The sequence below is a fragment of the Lampetra fluviatilis genome, chromosome 34 (assembly GCF_964198595.1).
Source record: "Lampetra fluviatilis chromosome 34, kcLamFluv1.1, whole genome shotgun sequence".
Taxonomy (NCBI): Eukaryota; Metazoa; Chordata; class Hyperoartia; order Petromyzontiformes; family Petromyzontidae; genus Lampetra; species Lampetra fluviatilis.
Genome location: NC_136308.1, coordinates 1,991,374 through 2,007,719, shown reverse-complemented (window position 1 = coordinate 2,007,719; position 16,346 = coordinate 1,991,374).

Sequence of the window (16,346 nt, the reverse complement as noted above, 5' to 3'; positions counted from 1 at the left end):
TGCACTTCTGCCAGCAGTTGCATTCGCAAGCAATTGCAGGGCTGCACCTTTACCTGTACCGTGGATTTTTTTTGGTTCCATCCTATAATGATTGTACAGCATCTGCTCAGGTGAGAGTGTTGGACCTCACTGTGTTAAGGTTCTTCTCCAAGCGAGCGTCACATGACAGCAGCAATAAGGGGTGTATGTAAGGGGTGTAAAGTGGGTCACGGGGGAGAATAAAAACCACGCTGAGCTGTTCCTGCCGGTGGGTCAAACCCCAGCACACAAAGATCCCCCTCTCTGTATAGCCTGAACAGACTGGGGCAACTGATGTTAGTGAGCACCTATGAAGGCCGGCATTGCACACAAGGGGGGTGCGTGGCGAACACCACGCCCGACCGCCTTTGTCTCCCTAGTGGCGATGTTTACGCACCGCACCAGGTACTAATTTGAGGCTGAGTCGAACTACGGGAGGCCCAGGAACGGTTCAGATAATCGTCACTGGTGTTGGCTGTGAGCGGGAATCGAACTTTGGTGACCGGGTTTGTATGCGGTGTGCTCACCGCTCCCCACCAAATCCTGGCACCCACTGCCACACGACCCACATGCCATGGAAGAAGCTCTGTGCACAGTTTACTCCTCCGCGCGCTCACATCACAAGGCTCATCATGCCAAGCCAGGGTTACCATCTGTTCTGCACTTTACAAAATTGTGTGCCACCCCCCTCCCCCATCCCGTCATTGCCAAATGTCCAGCGAAACATGAAATGATAAGACACTATTATTGTACGCCTTCTTGGGTTTGTCACGTAGCCAACAGGCGTTTCAAAGTGACAACTGTACATGGAGGATTCCAATTATTTTCTTGGGTGCAGGCCATTTTTTTCCTGCTCGTTTCTGGCAAAGAAACCCACCTTGCCAAACAAAGAACCGCTTTTTTTTTACCAAAACATTTAAACAAACAAACATTTCTGTTGCACCACAATAGTAATTGTGACTTATACGTGTATTTTTTTTTGCGAACAAAATCCTACAAATACAACTAATGGCTCGAAAGTATACGGGAAATAGTATCATACTGTACGTCTTGATGGAGCTGGCAACAGCAGCCTAGGTTCCCTTCGAATGTATTGTTCGCAACTACGAATGTATAGCTGATAATAATCTTAAACCAAGTCTGAAGCCCAGCAGAGGGCATTATCAAAATTTGCAAGACACAGCACACCCACCATGCTTATCGATCTGGCTACCGCAAGCAAGCAATAGGTTTTAATTATAGAAGTGCGTACAAGAATTGATTCAATTATCAACGAACAAGACGCAGTGGCATTTGCATTACCAAAACATGTGCATTCATAGCAAGGCGATGGATGCGTAAGTGAGCACACACAGTGTGCTTACATCTGCACTGGATATTAAAAGCCCGGCGTCGATTCATGGAAGACATTTTGATGTACTCAGGAATGCCCGAGTCTCAAGACTCTTTTCAGGAGGATCCTGCTAAGAATGTCACAGTAGGGGGTCAAAATCACTGCAGATACTCCTAATTTCGGTAATTTTCGGGTATTTTTTTACAAATCGGCAATTAGCGTCTGTGTATTTGGTTCGCGCTTTGTGATTGCTATCTTTTATAGCTTAGCAACTTTTTTTGTTCACAGATGTTTGATTTTTGTTTTCCTGTGATCTGAAATGGGAATAATTCTAGTTCAAATCCCTGATGTGGATGGACTCAGTCCATCGTTCTTCTGAGGCTATTCAAACAAGTGCCCCTTTGTAGGATGTGATTAGTGTTTGACCTGTGAAAAAGAGCTTCATAGCTCATCGGATTTCTCCAGTCTCAATGAAGAGTCTGATTCAGATGATGACGTAGATTTTCTACCACTGGCTCAGGGCCACCAAGAAAGGTGAGCGCTGCACCATTGCTCCATTGAAAATGAAACTACTTTCACGTGCACACAGTTTGTATGTGTAAGTACATTCACAACGCTTCGGCGCGTTAATAGTCAACAGTCCTTAACAAGCATGGTTAACACTGCGCATAAGCAAAGTAAGCAAGGGCTGAGGGGTCCTAGCAACTCAAAGGGCCCTGGATTCATGAAATTAATACGGGTGAACTGAGTATATAATCAAGTGCAATTGCTATAATTTATATATAAGGCGAATTCATCTCTATCATCTATCTCTCTTATTCTCAGCTCTATTCCACCATAACACTTCATTTAAAAAAAAACCTAAGAATATACTTCATTTTAACTCTTGTCTACACCTCTCTCGTTTCACGACATCTGCCTTCATGGTGTATCGCTCTTCCCCGACCTCGCCATCTCTTTAAAGTGGCCTTCCCTGTCTCGTTTGGTCGGTTGCCCCTGGTTCTGTTTGTGTTTCCTGATTGTCATGCATTGCGGATCGGCATTCTAGGATGGAATGCTCATTATAAATTTGAATTATTATGATTACATCTATATATCACGTCATCTCGTCTCTATCTCTTGTGTCATCTCGCTGGTTTATCAATGGAAAGGGCCCACCCTTTGCGAGAGGTGACCAAACAAAGATTTCCACTTTTAGCTCCCAAAGGGCCAGCACCACCATTGCTCTTTAGCAAATGGACATGGGTAGATCGTTTACTTTATCTGTCCAGAGTTCAGTCTTATCTTTGGTTAGGTTTGAGATTTGGTTCCGACACTCTGGTTTCCTTCCATATCAAAATACAACTTTTTGTGTGAAAATAATGTCCAATCTGCTCGTAGCAGAACACTCTTCAAAACGAGTCCTGAGACTTGGTGAGGCAGGGAGACACTGGTTCGTAAGGGCACCGAGACACGTTGACTTTCATCCACAGCACCCCGTCTTTCATTTAACCCACATCAGCACAAATGACCGGCGCACTGATAGATGACACGTGAGGGCAAAGGTCTCTGTCTAAATCACACCAAGGGCGGTGCAAGATGAAGGTCATCGATGCTTTTACATCGGTGGCTCTTCTTGCGTTTACAGAACACTTCCCCCTTTCCTCATTATCAACAACAACAATACTTCCTACAGCCAAGTGCGAATTTCTACCAACTACTAAAACACGCCCAAATTCTGCAACGTGGACATTAAAGAGCCGGTTACATTGTTCAAAGTACTGGGTCATCGTATTCTCACGTCACTCGTTTAATTGCCCCAAAAATGTCAAATATTACAAACTGTACACATCAATGTGCTTTATTGTAATGTCAAAGATGCGTTACTTAACTATGAGGTACTTTCATCTGTAATTGCTGTGAGATATGGAAACAGAATACCGGAACAAAGGCCAGTGGGCCTTAGTTATTGGCAACAAGCGAGGTTTGCCATCTTTTCCACAGAATACATTTTTTTCTACAGCAGGGCCCTGAGTGTGGTCAGAGATCAGTGTATCTCAAAAATGGTCCTGTGATGCCTTCTTCAGTCGGCTATGCTATAAACTCGGCACGCTTCCTTTGAATTAATCATCCATTCTCCACAGATGATGAGTCGTGGTGCCAATTGATCACGAGGAGTGACGTCATGGACCAAGAGGGCCCTTTCCTGGATGAGCCTGATGAGCTTCATTCCCCATTGGTCTGTACGGGGTCTGTGGGACTATAAGGGGTATATATTGGGTCTGTAGGATCCGTGGGGACCTGTAGGGATATGAGGGGTGTGTATGGGGTCTGTGGGGATATAAAGGGTGCATATTGGGTCTGTAGGATCCGTGGGGGCCTGTAGGGATATAAGGGGTGTGTATGGGGTCTGTGGGATTCACAGGGGCCTGGGTATATTTGAGGGGTGTGTATGTGGTCTGTGGGGTCTCTTAGGGTATGTGAGGATATAAGGGATGTGTATAAAGTCTGTGGGTCTATAGGGGTCTATATGGATCTGTGGGGTCTATAGGGGATTAGGGCTACACTCACACTGTGAGGAAAGTATTGAGTGGTAAGGGTCATGTTTAGCATTAGATGTACCTGTAGGAAATAAAAAATTTCAGCCATTCATTAATTAGAAATGTATCAACAGCTACGACTAAAAACATATGAATTTATTTCCTTCATTGATATATTATTCATGTGCGAAAAATCCCTCCAGATGGAACATCTCGTTCGCAATGGTGTCCAGGGTGCTGACTGACGCGTTCAGAGCGGACCACGTGACGACGCGCAAACCAACATCGGGCAATGACGTGCGGCCAGCTCGAAGCACCAACTCACCCTCGTGTCGAGGTCGAGGTCAAGAGCGATGTCCTGAGAAGGATGTCCTGGAGCCAGCCTGGAGGCCAAGCCACAGACCACCTCGAGGGTACAAGACTGGCGCTGAGGCAGCATCTGGTAATGTGGCAGAAATTGGACAATTAATGGCTACAGGCATGAGAGAGAGAGAAAATAATAATAAAATCAATTACCAACACGTGACTCGCCCTCAGTAAATCTGAATCAACACTCATCAGGTCAAAAAGTGGATTTTTATTTTTTACAATTGTAATCTTAATCACGCTGAGAGGCCAAAATGTACAGTTTTATTCGCCAAAAATCCAGGCAAATGCATCTGTCTTAGTGTTGTCTGCACAGTTCATGGTGGAATACAAATTGCGGCTTCAGAGGTAACCACCACAGACGGACGCGTGCAAGCACCATCTTCGCAGACCATTCATGCCATTATCTCTGGCCTGCACGTTGACTGGAAATATTTATTTATTGGGCTCATTAATTCGTGTTTGCTATCTTAAGAACGGTTATGAATCTCGCTTCTCTTTCTTGGCCCACACTTGGCCCATAATTCAATTCTGTAATGTAAACATATATGTGATGCATTACCATAATTTATGAGGCAATTGCATTTTTTTTGTTGCGAACTCAATCACAACAAACAAAACCGTTGTGTAAATGAAATTAAGATTAATTTTAATGAGCTGCATTGCATCCGCATGCTTACCACACAAACTGCGTAATCATTATTTTGACAGATGTTACTATATTGAAAAATATGGCGCTGCATATATTATTTAGTTTAGTCTAGTTTTATGCAGCCAGATGGTGCTATGGTAAGAGCGCTAGACTAATAATCAAACGGGCTAGTCAGAGGTAGACTCAGCTCTATCTTGCCATTCGGGTCAATAGAATGCATACCATTGTGTAGGAGTCATCAGGGCTTTTCCTACAGATAGACTAGCCCCCGTATTGGGAATGTGGAATTTCGAGCAATGACTCAGTACAGGCGATGGAGATGAGCGCTGCCCCAATGCGCTTTTGAATGTGGAGACATTTTAATTTTTACTTTGGCTTCATTGATTAATTTTTAAAAGTAACGCAAACATAATTGGAAAGATTATTTTTTTAATCCCCCCCATCTCTGTCCACTCAATACACATGGTACAAACCACAGTAAGTCACGTGTGGTGTGGTAAAGTGTGTGTACTCCGACTCCTTTCAAGGGCATTGTGGAGTAGGCCAGAGTATCCCTTCCAGAGCTCTCCAGCGGAGTCCCCTTCCACCATCAGTGGTGTTAGCAAGCGATTGCAGGGCTGCACCTTCACCGTTTAATAATAATAGCTTCAAGTCTCAACGTGGAACCCATCATTGTTGTACGTTTCATTTAAAAAAAGTTGATGGTGATACAGATGGTTCCTTAATTAGCTATCGCATCACAATATATGTCAATGACTGGATTATTCTGTTTAATTCCATAGCAGTTCCAACGACAACTTTACTTTAATTTTGAGACAGTTTTCATTTGGTTAAATTTGTGGAAGCCATAAAAGAATGCAAATGTGTATTCATATGGTATATGCAGAGGCACACATAGCATAAATGCGCATGTGCATTCAGAGCAACAAAACATCGTATGCCTACAAATGTTTACGTAGCTGCACTGGCGTGGCATTTAATTTTACAGTTTTCTTTAAAGGCCGCCAGTTGTTGCTGGTAGTGTAGAGTCAAAGTGACTTACTGCATAATCGAGCACACTGAGGCAGTGCTCATCTTCTGTTTACTGCCCTGAGCAAGTGGTGTAAATTCCACATTATTATGGTGGGCGTGAGTCTATCCATAGGACAACCACTGTTGATGTTTTGCATTGACCCCAGAGGGCTTTGAACTTGCAACCTTCTGATTACGAGTCACTCTGCCACTGAGCCAACATATAATGTTGGAGTGGCAAATGAAAAAAAAACATGCCATGAGATTGATACATTTCCATTTGGTGGTCTCACAGTGAGTACTGCATCACGTTGAGTCACACAACTTCAGATTTCATCGAGTCCCTTTGCTGGACACATTTTAAATGCCCAGCAGTCTTCTGCACGTGACACTCACACTCGACTTTCAATCGCCAGGGGTGGAATATACGAAATTAGATTTAAAATTAAACCAAAAAAAATCTGTTCAATTACCAGTTAATAAGCTGAGATCATCAACTCATTACGCTGGAGAGCCGAGTCTAAATTTGGGTGGCTGCCCAGATTCAAACTCAGGATCAGTATTGCTAGTTAAGTGGAATAATTCACTTGATCTACCTGGTAACCTTGGCCAAGAATGTTTCCATGCATTTCTATGTGCATTCACACTCCAGATGTAAGCAATGGCTGGAGTGAGCTGTCAGAACCACTTCATTGCTGGCACCGCAGGAACAGTTCTGCGCCAGCGATGAAGCCATCACATGTGGCACCGCGGCGTTTTCAACACAGTTATGTAAAAGCAGCCGTGCATTAAAGCTCAACTAAATGTCAGTACAGATCGCCACAGGCAAGATCCTCATGCCTGGCACGTTCGAGCTAAAAGATAAAGCTGCAGCCCGGAAACTCCTTGCTCGTGCCACTGCTGGCAGAAGGGACGACACGAGAGGCAGCCCTAGACAGCCCCCCGTGGGGTATTTTGGTCTACTCTTCCACGCTGTCCAGACATCTTAGAGGAGGTGGGGGGTGCCCACAACACCAGCTGCCATCCACAACTGATTGACAGTGACGTCACCACGGTGTGCTTGTGCCAGGCTAGGTACCCAAGGTCTTCCCCACCACGCGCAAGGTTCTGATCGACTATGTTGCGCTCATTTATATTGCGGTATAGACGGTGGGGGCTTTAAGGAACCTTATAAGAACAAACTGGTGACGTGGAGACTGCATATCCAGCTTGATCATACTGGTAGGAATCTCCTACTAGTAGGACCGTTAGGGACGACTAAAGATGCGTGGATGCATGCAAGCAACACTCGCAATCACATTATTGCAGCAATGTATTTGAGCGCATGTTGGTGATGGCACGACGCCAATGCAACGACGGGGGAGCTCCTCTTATCCATTACCCGCGACTTAGCCTATTTCCCGCGGCTCGTATATTTCATGGGAATCATGGGGTCCATGACATCTTCTTTAATCAGTGCCGGTATTCTTCCAATTATATATATATGATTACCCGCATTTCTTTCCTGCCAATAAATGGAGTGAAATTGTGAATAACCCGATGGGTATAAGGTTCCACAATACTGGTCCCCGACATCAGCAGGGATAAGATACGTTCTGTATTTGAGACGATTTACCAGACTTAATTGATACATTAAGATGATAGGAATGGCACAGTGGTTAGCACACACTGTAATCAGACGCTAATAACTCAGTGGGCTGTACCTGGTAAAGTAAAAATAGTTTAATATATTTGTATTTTTGTTTGTTATTTTATTGCCTTTCCTATACTTTGCACTCCTGTTGTGTTTCTGTATTTATTGTTTTTTGTTACAACGCTCTGACCCGCCCCTACTGGACATCTGTGACAATGAGCTTTATAGCTACATCATGGGACCTCCTTTGCCAGTATTAAAGTATGATAATAGGGTTTTCCCTGTTCTGGCAATAAAACAGGTGTTAAGATGTTAAAACACCAAACTGAAACCTTTGCAAGGAATTATGTCTGCATTAACCACATATACTTGTGGTGAACATGCAAACAAAAAAGACATGCTCTGACAGTATGTGCATTGTCTTTGAAACTGATTGGTCCACACCAGAGACAGCTTTCTTTAGAGCCTAGTCTCACACAGTGTTAGAACAAACGACGCCAAAAGGCGACCAGCACAAAGACAATACCACTATCAGGACATTGAGAGCTCCGGCTGAACAGCTACATCATGGGACATCCTTTATTATCAGCTTCATAGCTTATCAGATTCCTCCAGTATATTCTAGATTTGAAGCTTTCGTGACTGCAAGGGTTTATACTCTTTGTTTTTTTCGGTAAAGTCACGTAGGTACTAAATAAAATAAATGAAACGTCGTGATTTAATTTAGTTGTTTTCATATATATTTTTTTTATCTGCGTGACTTTACCGAAAAAAACAAAGATTATCCTCCAGGAAAAATAAAAAAAACATGTTCCGATTATGATTTTAAATACGAGTTGGGACTCCTGGTTTAACTTCTTGAATGTGGTTACCATCGATGGCGAGTCATCCCTGAACTGGTGCTTGGGTCCCCCGTATAACCAACTTGTAGTGACCAGTGTGGTGAAGTATGGTCAAAAAACAACCATGAGCGACGCAGCATGGGAATGGCTTAATCCAGCAGTAGATAGACAAAGAGCCATCATGTTTCACTTTCTAAAAAGAAACACACACACGCACTGTGCTAAGCAATGCAATTACGCGATATGAAAGTAAATCAACTATATGATGATAACGAAAGTTTGTAGGATGCATTAATCAAGAAAGCATTAACAAGCATAACATTCCAAATTATATATATGTAAATAAAGTAAACAATAGAGACACGGTTATAATTGATTTGATCTATTTCACAACTTTTCAACATGTCAGTTTGTATTACTACACGCTTCCATTATCCGATTGCGTTATTAAAACGAATGAAGAAACATGTTTTTCACTTTGGGAAGCAAAATGCAAACGATTTGTTGTAATTGACGTGAGCATACAGATCATGTTTTTCTATACAGTAATGTGTAATTATGAATTCCACAAAAGTGGGTCGTTCATAACATGCAATTTCCAAACGTGTGCATAATTCACAGTTCCACGTGCATGCATAAATAAACCGTCTTTAAATATGAAAACGAATTGCAACGATAAAATACGCAACGAGCAGTGGCACGTGCAGATGCGTAAAATAAAAAAATACTTTCAACTTGCCTCGAGGTAAGAAAGTTAACAGTGCGGCCCTGCAATTGTTCGCCGATACCACTCCTGGTGAAGAGGCCCTCACCAGGCGGAGCGCTAGCGAAGGCCCCTCTCGAAGGTCTCTTTGCGAGTACCCACACTCTACCCCACCACACTCTACCCCACCACACTCTACCCCACCACACTCTACCCCACCACACTCTACCCCACCACACTCTACCCCACCACACTCTACCCCACCACACTCTACCCCACCACACTTTACTCCACCCACACTCTACCCCACCACACTCTACCCCACCACACTCTACCCCACCACACTTTACCCCACCCACACTCTACCCCACCACACTCTACCCCACCCACACTCTACCCCACCACACTCTACCCCACCACACTCTACCCCACCACACTTTACCCCACCCACACTCTACCCCACCACACTCTACCCCACCACACTCTACCCCACCCACACTCTACCCCACCACACTCTACCCCACCACACTTTACTCCACCCACACTCTACCCCACCACACTCTACACCACCACACTCTACCCGACCACACTCTACCCCACCACACTCTACCCCACCACACTCTACCCCACCACACTTTACCCCACCACACTCTACCCCACCACACTCTACCCCACCACACTCTACCCCACCACACTCTACCCCACCACACTCTACCCCACCACACTTTACCCCACCACACTCTACCCCACCACACTCTACCCCACCACACTCTACCCCACCACACTCTACCCCACCACACTCTACCCCACCACACTCTACCCCACCACACTCTACCCCACCACACTCTACCCCACCACACTCTACCCCACCACACTCTACCCCACCACATTCTACCCCACCACATTCTACCCCACCACACTCTACCCCACCACACTTTACCCCACCACACTCTACCCCACCACACTCTACCCCACCACACTCTACCCCACCACACTCTACCCCACCACACTCTACCCCACCACACTCTACCCCACCACACTCTACCCCACCACACTCTACCCCACCACACTTTACCCCACCACACTCTACCCCACCCACACTCTACCCCACCACGGGGGGGGGGGAATTTAGGAACCTTGCCATTGGTTTCAAATGACGGTGCGATAACCATTATTGTGGACAAATAATATCATCTTATGGTCGTCATCATCGCTTGTCGCTTCATAACCGCAGCCAATACCTGTTGCTGCCTGCTTAGTTCGATGAGCGGCTCGCGTGAACAGGGATATTGACGAGGTGTGGTGCAGTCGGGCATTTTTAGCGTGTTTTCCGAGGCTGCCCGTACTCACACGTGTGGCCGTTTCTCAGCTTCAAGTCGGTCACATTGACACGGGTCAAAGCTACCCCCCCCCCCTCCCACACATCTCGTTTGTTTTGCGATTCACCAGCATTTTCTTTCGAGGTCAGTGCGTGGAGGACAGCGGTTCCGAAGGAGATAGAATTTTGCATCGGCATTACCGGTAACGCAATGATTCACTGTGGTGCCATGATTTGTAGTCGGTGCCCACCTGGGTGCTGCTCTGCTCGGTGCTGGATTATCCTAGAAGCAAAAGTAACTACTACATATGTAGCTACGTGGCCCCGCATTTTCAAGGGCCCCGAGCTGAATGCTTTCAAGCTATCAATTCCGGTTCAGTGATTCTGCACTTGCTCTATTACTATAGTGCTATACTGCCTTCAACTTTAATGAACGACTGGGTGTTTACGGTTAGCGATTTGTCGTATCTGGCTGTATAGAAAATGAAAATATTTAATGACTTTACGATGCAAGTTAAAAATGTTTTCTTTTTATTTAGGGCCCCTTTATAACATATGCGACAGGTCCCGCACCAGCTTAATCCGGAACTGGCTCTGCTACAAAATTAGAAGCCTGATAGTTAGCCCATCCACCCCCTCTGAGGTTGATAAAAAATAATGCGTGAGCACTTTATATGTGGAGAGACAAAATAAAAACGGTGAGATAACAAGGGCGTGGCAGCAGGTCGCAGTGCTTCTGGATAGCCGATGTAACGTACCAATGTGCCTTTGGAAAAACGGCATGAATCAATGCATACCACCCGCTACGACTTACGGTTCAGAAACACGGTAATTAATGGAAAATATAAACACAAGACTGAAAAGTGTGCAAATAAGCATGGGGAGATAACGGCAGCTTGGCAATGCCTAACTACATCAGCTGTGAATTTATCATGGCTGATCATGTGTGTCTGTATGTTTAACCTATACTGGGAGGAACCTCCTGGTTACACCAGCCCACAGGGGATTATTGTGTCCGTCCATCCGTCGTCCATCCAAAAATGGGAGGGGTGGGGCTGGGTGGAGAGGGGAGGGTGGGGAGGGGCTGGGTGGGGAGGGTGGGGAGGGGCTGGGTGGGGAGGGTGGGGAGGGGCTGGGTTGGGAGGGTGGGGCTGGGTGGGGGGTGGGAGGAGTGGGGCTGGGTAGGGAGGGGCTGGTCACCCCGTGGTGCCCTTATAAAACTCAACGTTTAACCTACTCACGCCGGCTTGTGCCCGCCCTCACAGTCGGCCATATTTTCGGAATACACCACGCCGCCGTTGACCCTGGCCATTGACCGAGCAACCCAACGTTCCTACCAGCTCCCTCCGCAGGAATGTGTTTTAGCACCTTACGTAACCAACCATGGTAATTGGAGGTGCGGGGGAAGGACAACAAACTAAGCACGAAAACCTGTTCGAAAGAAATGAGCTTTCAATTTAGATAATTTAAAAGTGCACAGTTCCAGCGGCGTCCTCGTATCAGAAGGAAGAGCGTTCCAGATGGCCGCAGAAGCGCATCTGAAAGCGCGCGATGCAGTGACCGTCCTTGTTCGATGGCTAGCCAACAGCCACTGTGAAGATGACAACGAGGCAATTCTTACCTCCATAGGAATGTGGAATTACCACCACTGGCTCAGCTTTACCCATGACTACGGGGCACTGCTCCGTAGTCATTTCACCAGGGACACACTCTGATTCTTTTTATTCCAATGCCACTATAATGATAATACAAACTCTGACTGCTCTATATTCCTACGTTGCAGCTCTTAGAGCTATTCCATTGCATAAGACATGCTGGGTGGACTGCGCCAAAGGGCATCGTGGCTCTTCCTTCATTGTTTTGCAAGTAAACACCGGAGGGGAGTTTTTATATTTAATACAAAGCTGACATTTACCGCGTCCGGACCGCCTAGAGTAGTGACAACAACGACAGCAGCTGATGGCGATGCAAGATAATCAAAATCTATGGCCCGTTTTTTGTTGTTGTTGTTGTGATTGTCGGTCCAACAACGGACCGACAATCACCGGTACGCATTGCGTCGCCTACCCCCACGTGGTGTCGGGCGAACGCGATGCGCCCGCGTGTGACGAACATTCCAGGTGCTGGCAAGAGTTGAGAGCAGAAGAGCTTTGATGGTCGACGATTAGTATTATTATTTCACAGCCGATCAAAGGGCAGGGACAGTGTGTTCAGTACGGAGGCCATCTCGGAGCCAGCAGAAGGCAGGAGATGATGCTAGACCGACTGCGATGCTACATCGCCTGTGAGCAGCTCTGCGCCGTCTTTCAACTGAGTCCTGCTTGGCACAAAAGGGAACTTGGTTAAATTAGTCACTTGCGCGATTTTGGGGGATACGGATACATCGGTGTGGCGTTTTGGCTGCATCTTCTTGAGGCTACAACAGCTGCCTCGGGTTTGTGCAGTCCCAGATGAGGCATGCGAGTGGATGTATTGGTAATTGAATAGACCAAGCAGCCCAGTTCTCCTGGGAAGCTGCATGGACTGCGTGTGCCCATCCTTTTTCGTTTATTTTGATTTGTTACACGGATGATCCCAAAGCACCAGATGAAGGCACTGGTATCGCATTCCAGCGTGTGTAGACTGCCTATAGTATCACTTAAGTGAATCATAATAAAACAACATATTTACTGACCTTTTACAATCCAGTCTTCGATGTAGGCCTCTACACAATGAGTCGGTTGTTTGACCATACTTCACCACGCTGGTTAATGCGGGTTTGCTGAAGGCAGGCGGGGAATGTCACATTCAGATATCACTGGCCTTGATGTTGGCCTTGGCTGGGAATTTAACTCAGTCCAATGGGCTCAGAGCAACATGCGGTAACCATTTGCCCACTGCTCAATCCCCACTATGTTATCCATGTTAACACATCGCGTTGTGCATTAACAAATATCTGTTAATGCGTAATGTCATCCATACATTACATAGCAGCATTCAGTCCTTGAGTGACTAAAGTACGATATATTAATCTATAGACCCAGGCAATACTAGGTATCACAGCTCTCTTTAGTACTACTTCGGCAAATGCACTGCAGCCCATAACCATAACTGAATATGCCAGCCTATAGATTAACACAATAGCAATGATATCGCAGTATGGTGCAATGATGAAACCCTCGTGCAATTGTATTTGGCGCGGTGATTCTGAGAATGATTTCAAATTCAACATGAAATGGCCTTTGCACAGCACTAACCTCCGTTCATCCTCCCACTGGCATCAATACAGTGGCAGAGTGCGTGAGTGTTTTGTAAGAGCCATTGCAAACAGTTGCGTCTTACGGTGTAGGTTCAATCGGAGCCAGCACATCACAGCCGAGGGTCTTATATGTCAAATTTAGAAAAGAGAAAGGACATACAAAATTAAAAGAGGATCACATGCTTCAGCGGGTGAGTGGGCTTAAGGTCATGCTCTGAGTCTTATTTGTACCGCCGGTGGCCTCAAACACGAGGACCACGTGACATTTACTCTCATGGCACGGTGTGAATGCACACACACCGTGATGATGTGAGTGCTCTTATGCCTCGTAATGTTACCGTATGCCTTCAGTCTGACTTGTCAAGTCTCTGTGCTTCAAAATGCCCTTCGTGCCCTGGACACATTTTATATGATGGCATAGATCAGACTTGATCAAATTCAGTTATTTATAAGCAGATCGAAATGAAAGATATCTTAAGGTGAAAAATAATAATGGATGAATGGAGGTTAGTGCTGTGCAATGAACAATTCATGTTGAAATTTAAATTGTGCCAATCACAAGATGCCATTTGTCTCTCAGGTAATACCTCGATTTGTCTTTATATCACAAAATGGTTGAATACTATCAACTCAAAAAATAGGCGAACGGTCAAAGATCACATGTAGCTCATCATCACTCGCATGTGTCCTCAGTTCCTTCCAGCCATAATGAGCTCTTGTCTCCGTACAACAACAACAACAAAATGCTCAAATAAATGTCGTGACTGGGGGAAACGAACTCGCAAACAAGCGAAGCTTCTGTTTACGTAGATGTATTTTCAAATGTTCAACTGTAGGCTACAATACGAGCCGTGTCACAGGCACTACATGTTTCATTTTTGCGAAATATGCCACAGGCGCTTTAAAACACACTTTAATGGCAGGTGGAATGCTTTGCCAACTGTGTAAAGTTGGCAAGCAGCCACAGAAGTTGAATTCCAATTGTCAACCCGACTCCGTGACTCTGCTCTGAATAAAGGCCTTTGTCTGAAACGTTATCTTGATACGCGTTTCTCTGTTAGAATGCAATATGTATGATGACAGTGGTAAATTATTTTCAGCCCTCTGTATTTCCTAGCCGGTGGTGAAATCTCCATTTGGTGTTCCTTTATTAAAAAGATGATAACTCCCAACGGGCGCTCGCAAAGTTATTAAAGGAAGGACAACACAGCAATTGATGGAAAGGCGAGACGGGAGGAGCACCTTCATCAGAAATTTGCCTCCCTTTCATCGCTACAGTACGTCGTAGGCGCATTAATTCAAAGGCTTTGTGCTTTCCAAAATGCCTTTAATGCCCTGAGACGACCTCACAAATGACAAAAAGGATCGCTTCATGGCCGAGTGGCTCAGGGTTGTCAACTTCCCCCCACCCCTCCCAGTGCATTGTTTAAGCCATCTCGGGGGGGGAGGGGGGTGGTCCGTGGGTTCAAATCCGACCCATGGAGAGAGGAATGAATTGGACGTCATTCTGCTCCGACGCTTATTCGATCTCACGAGCCTCTTGCTTGGTGGCCGTGGCCCACTTGCCCCACGTCCCTCATCATCCCGCAGCTCAAACAGCCATGACCACAGCTGTCTCTGCGCTCCACGCGGTCTCTCAGGCACCGGCGGCGTCGATGCGTGGAGGCGGAGGGAGGAGAAAGTGCAGGGAATCCCTTGAAGTGGAAAGAAACATATAAAAACAATCTCTTTGAAAATTGTATTCATCGCAACGTTGTGCATTGTGTTGTTTTTGTTGTTGTATAACTTCACCAATTAAATGTGAACTGTTCCATCGCAGTCATGTCCCGACGAGACGAGGATCTGTCCTAGTGGAAGCCTTTTAGTTTAATTGGGTAATGGTTCAGGAAGGTATTGCCATAGAAGGCAAAGGTGCAGCCCTGCAATTTCTTGCTAATGCCACTAGAAGGTGCTTCGGAGACCCTCCTCTATAGGGTAGTTTGGCCTACTCTTCAACGAGGGCCAGAACTCTCCGAAGGACTGGAAGTACCCACACTTTGCTCCATCACACGCGGCCTGCCGTTCGATGAACTGTGGCGTACACAATTATACTTCTGGGTGGACAGAGGTGGTGCGGGAAGATTCACGAAACGTGCTAATTGTTTAACTGACGTGCCAGGAGATCAAACCGGCGTCCTCCAACTTCAACAGACATCTCATGAATTTTGATTTAAAGCTTTCGTGACTGCAAGGATTCATATTCTTGGTTCTTTCGGTAAAGTCACGAACAAGGGAAACAACAAAATAATAAAAATATAAAATAATAAAATTCTCACGACGTTTCGACTGCAACACAAGCAACCATCATCAGGTGTGAAAAAAGGTGTGAAAAACCTGATGATGATTGCTTGTGTTGCAGTCGAAACGTCGCGAGAATTTTATTGTTTTATATATTTTTTATTTTATTGTTTCCCTTCTACGTGACATTACCGAAAGAATCAAGAATAAGACACCTCATGCTTAACAGTAGGACGCGAGAGAGCACCATCATGCACCTAGAAAATGTATTTTAGTCCTTTAGCCCTGGCCTCAAAGAAGTATATATATCTCATCTGATTGATTTTGTGTAATGATTGGTGACTGGGCTGAAGCCGTCAGCTCTCTGCACTTGAGAACCTGCTTTAAATCTTGGTGGATAGAAACTCATATGGAATTGCTTTTGTGGAATTTCTGG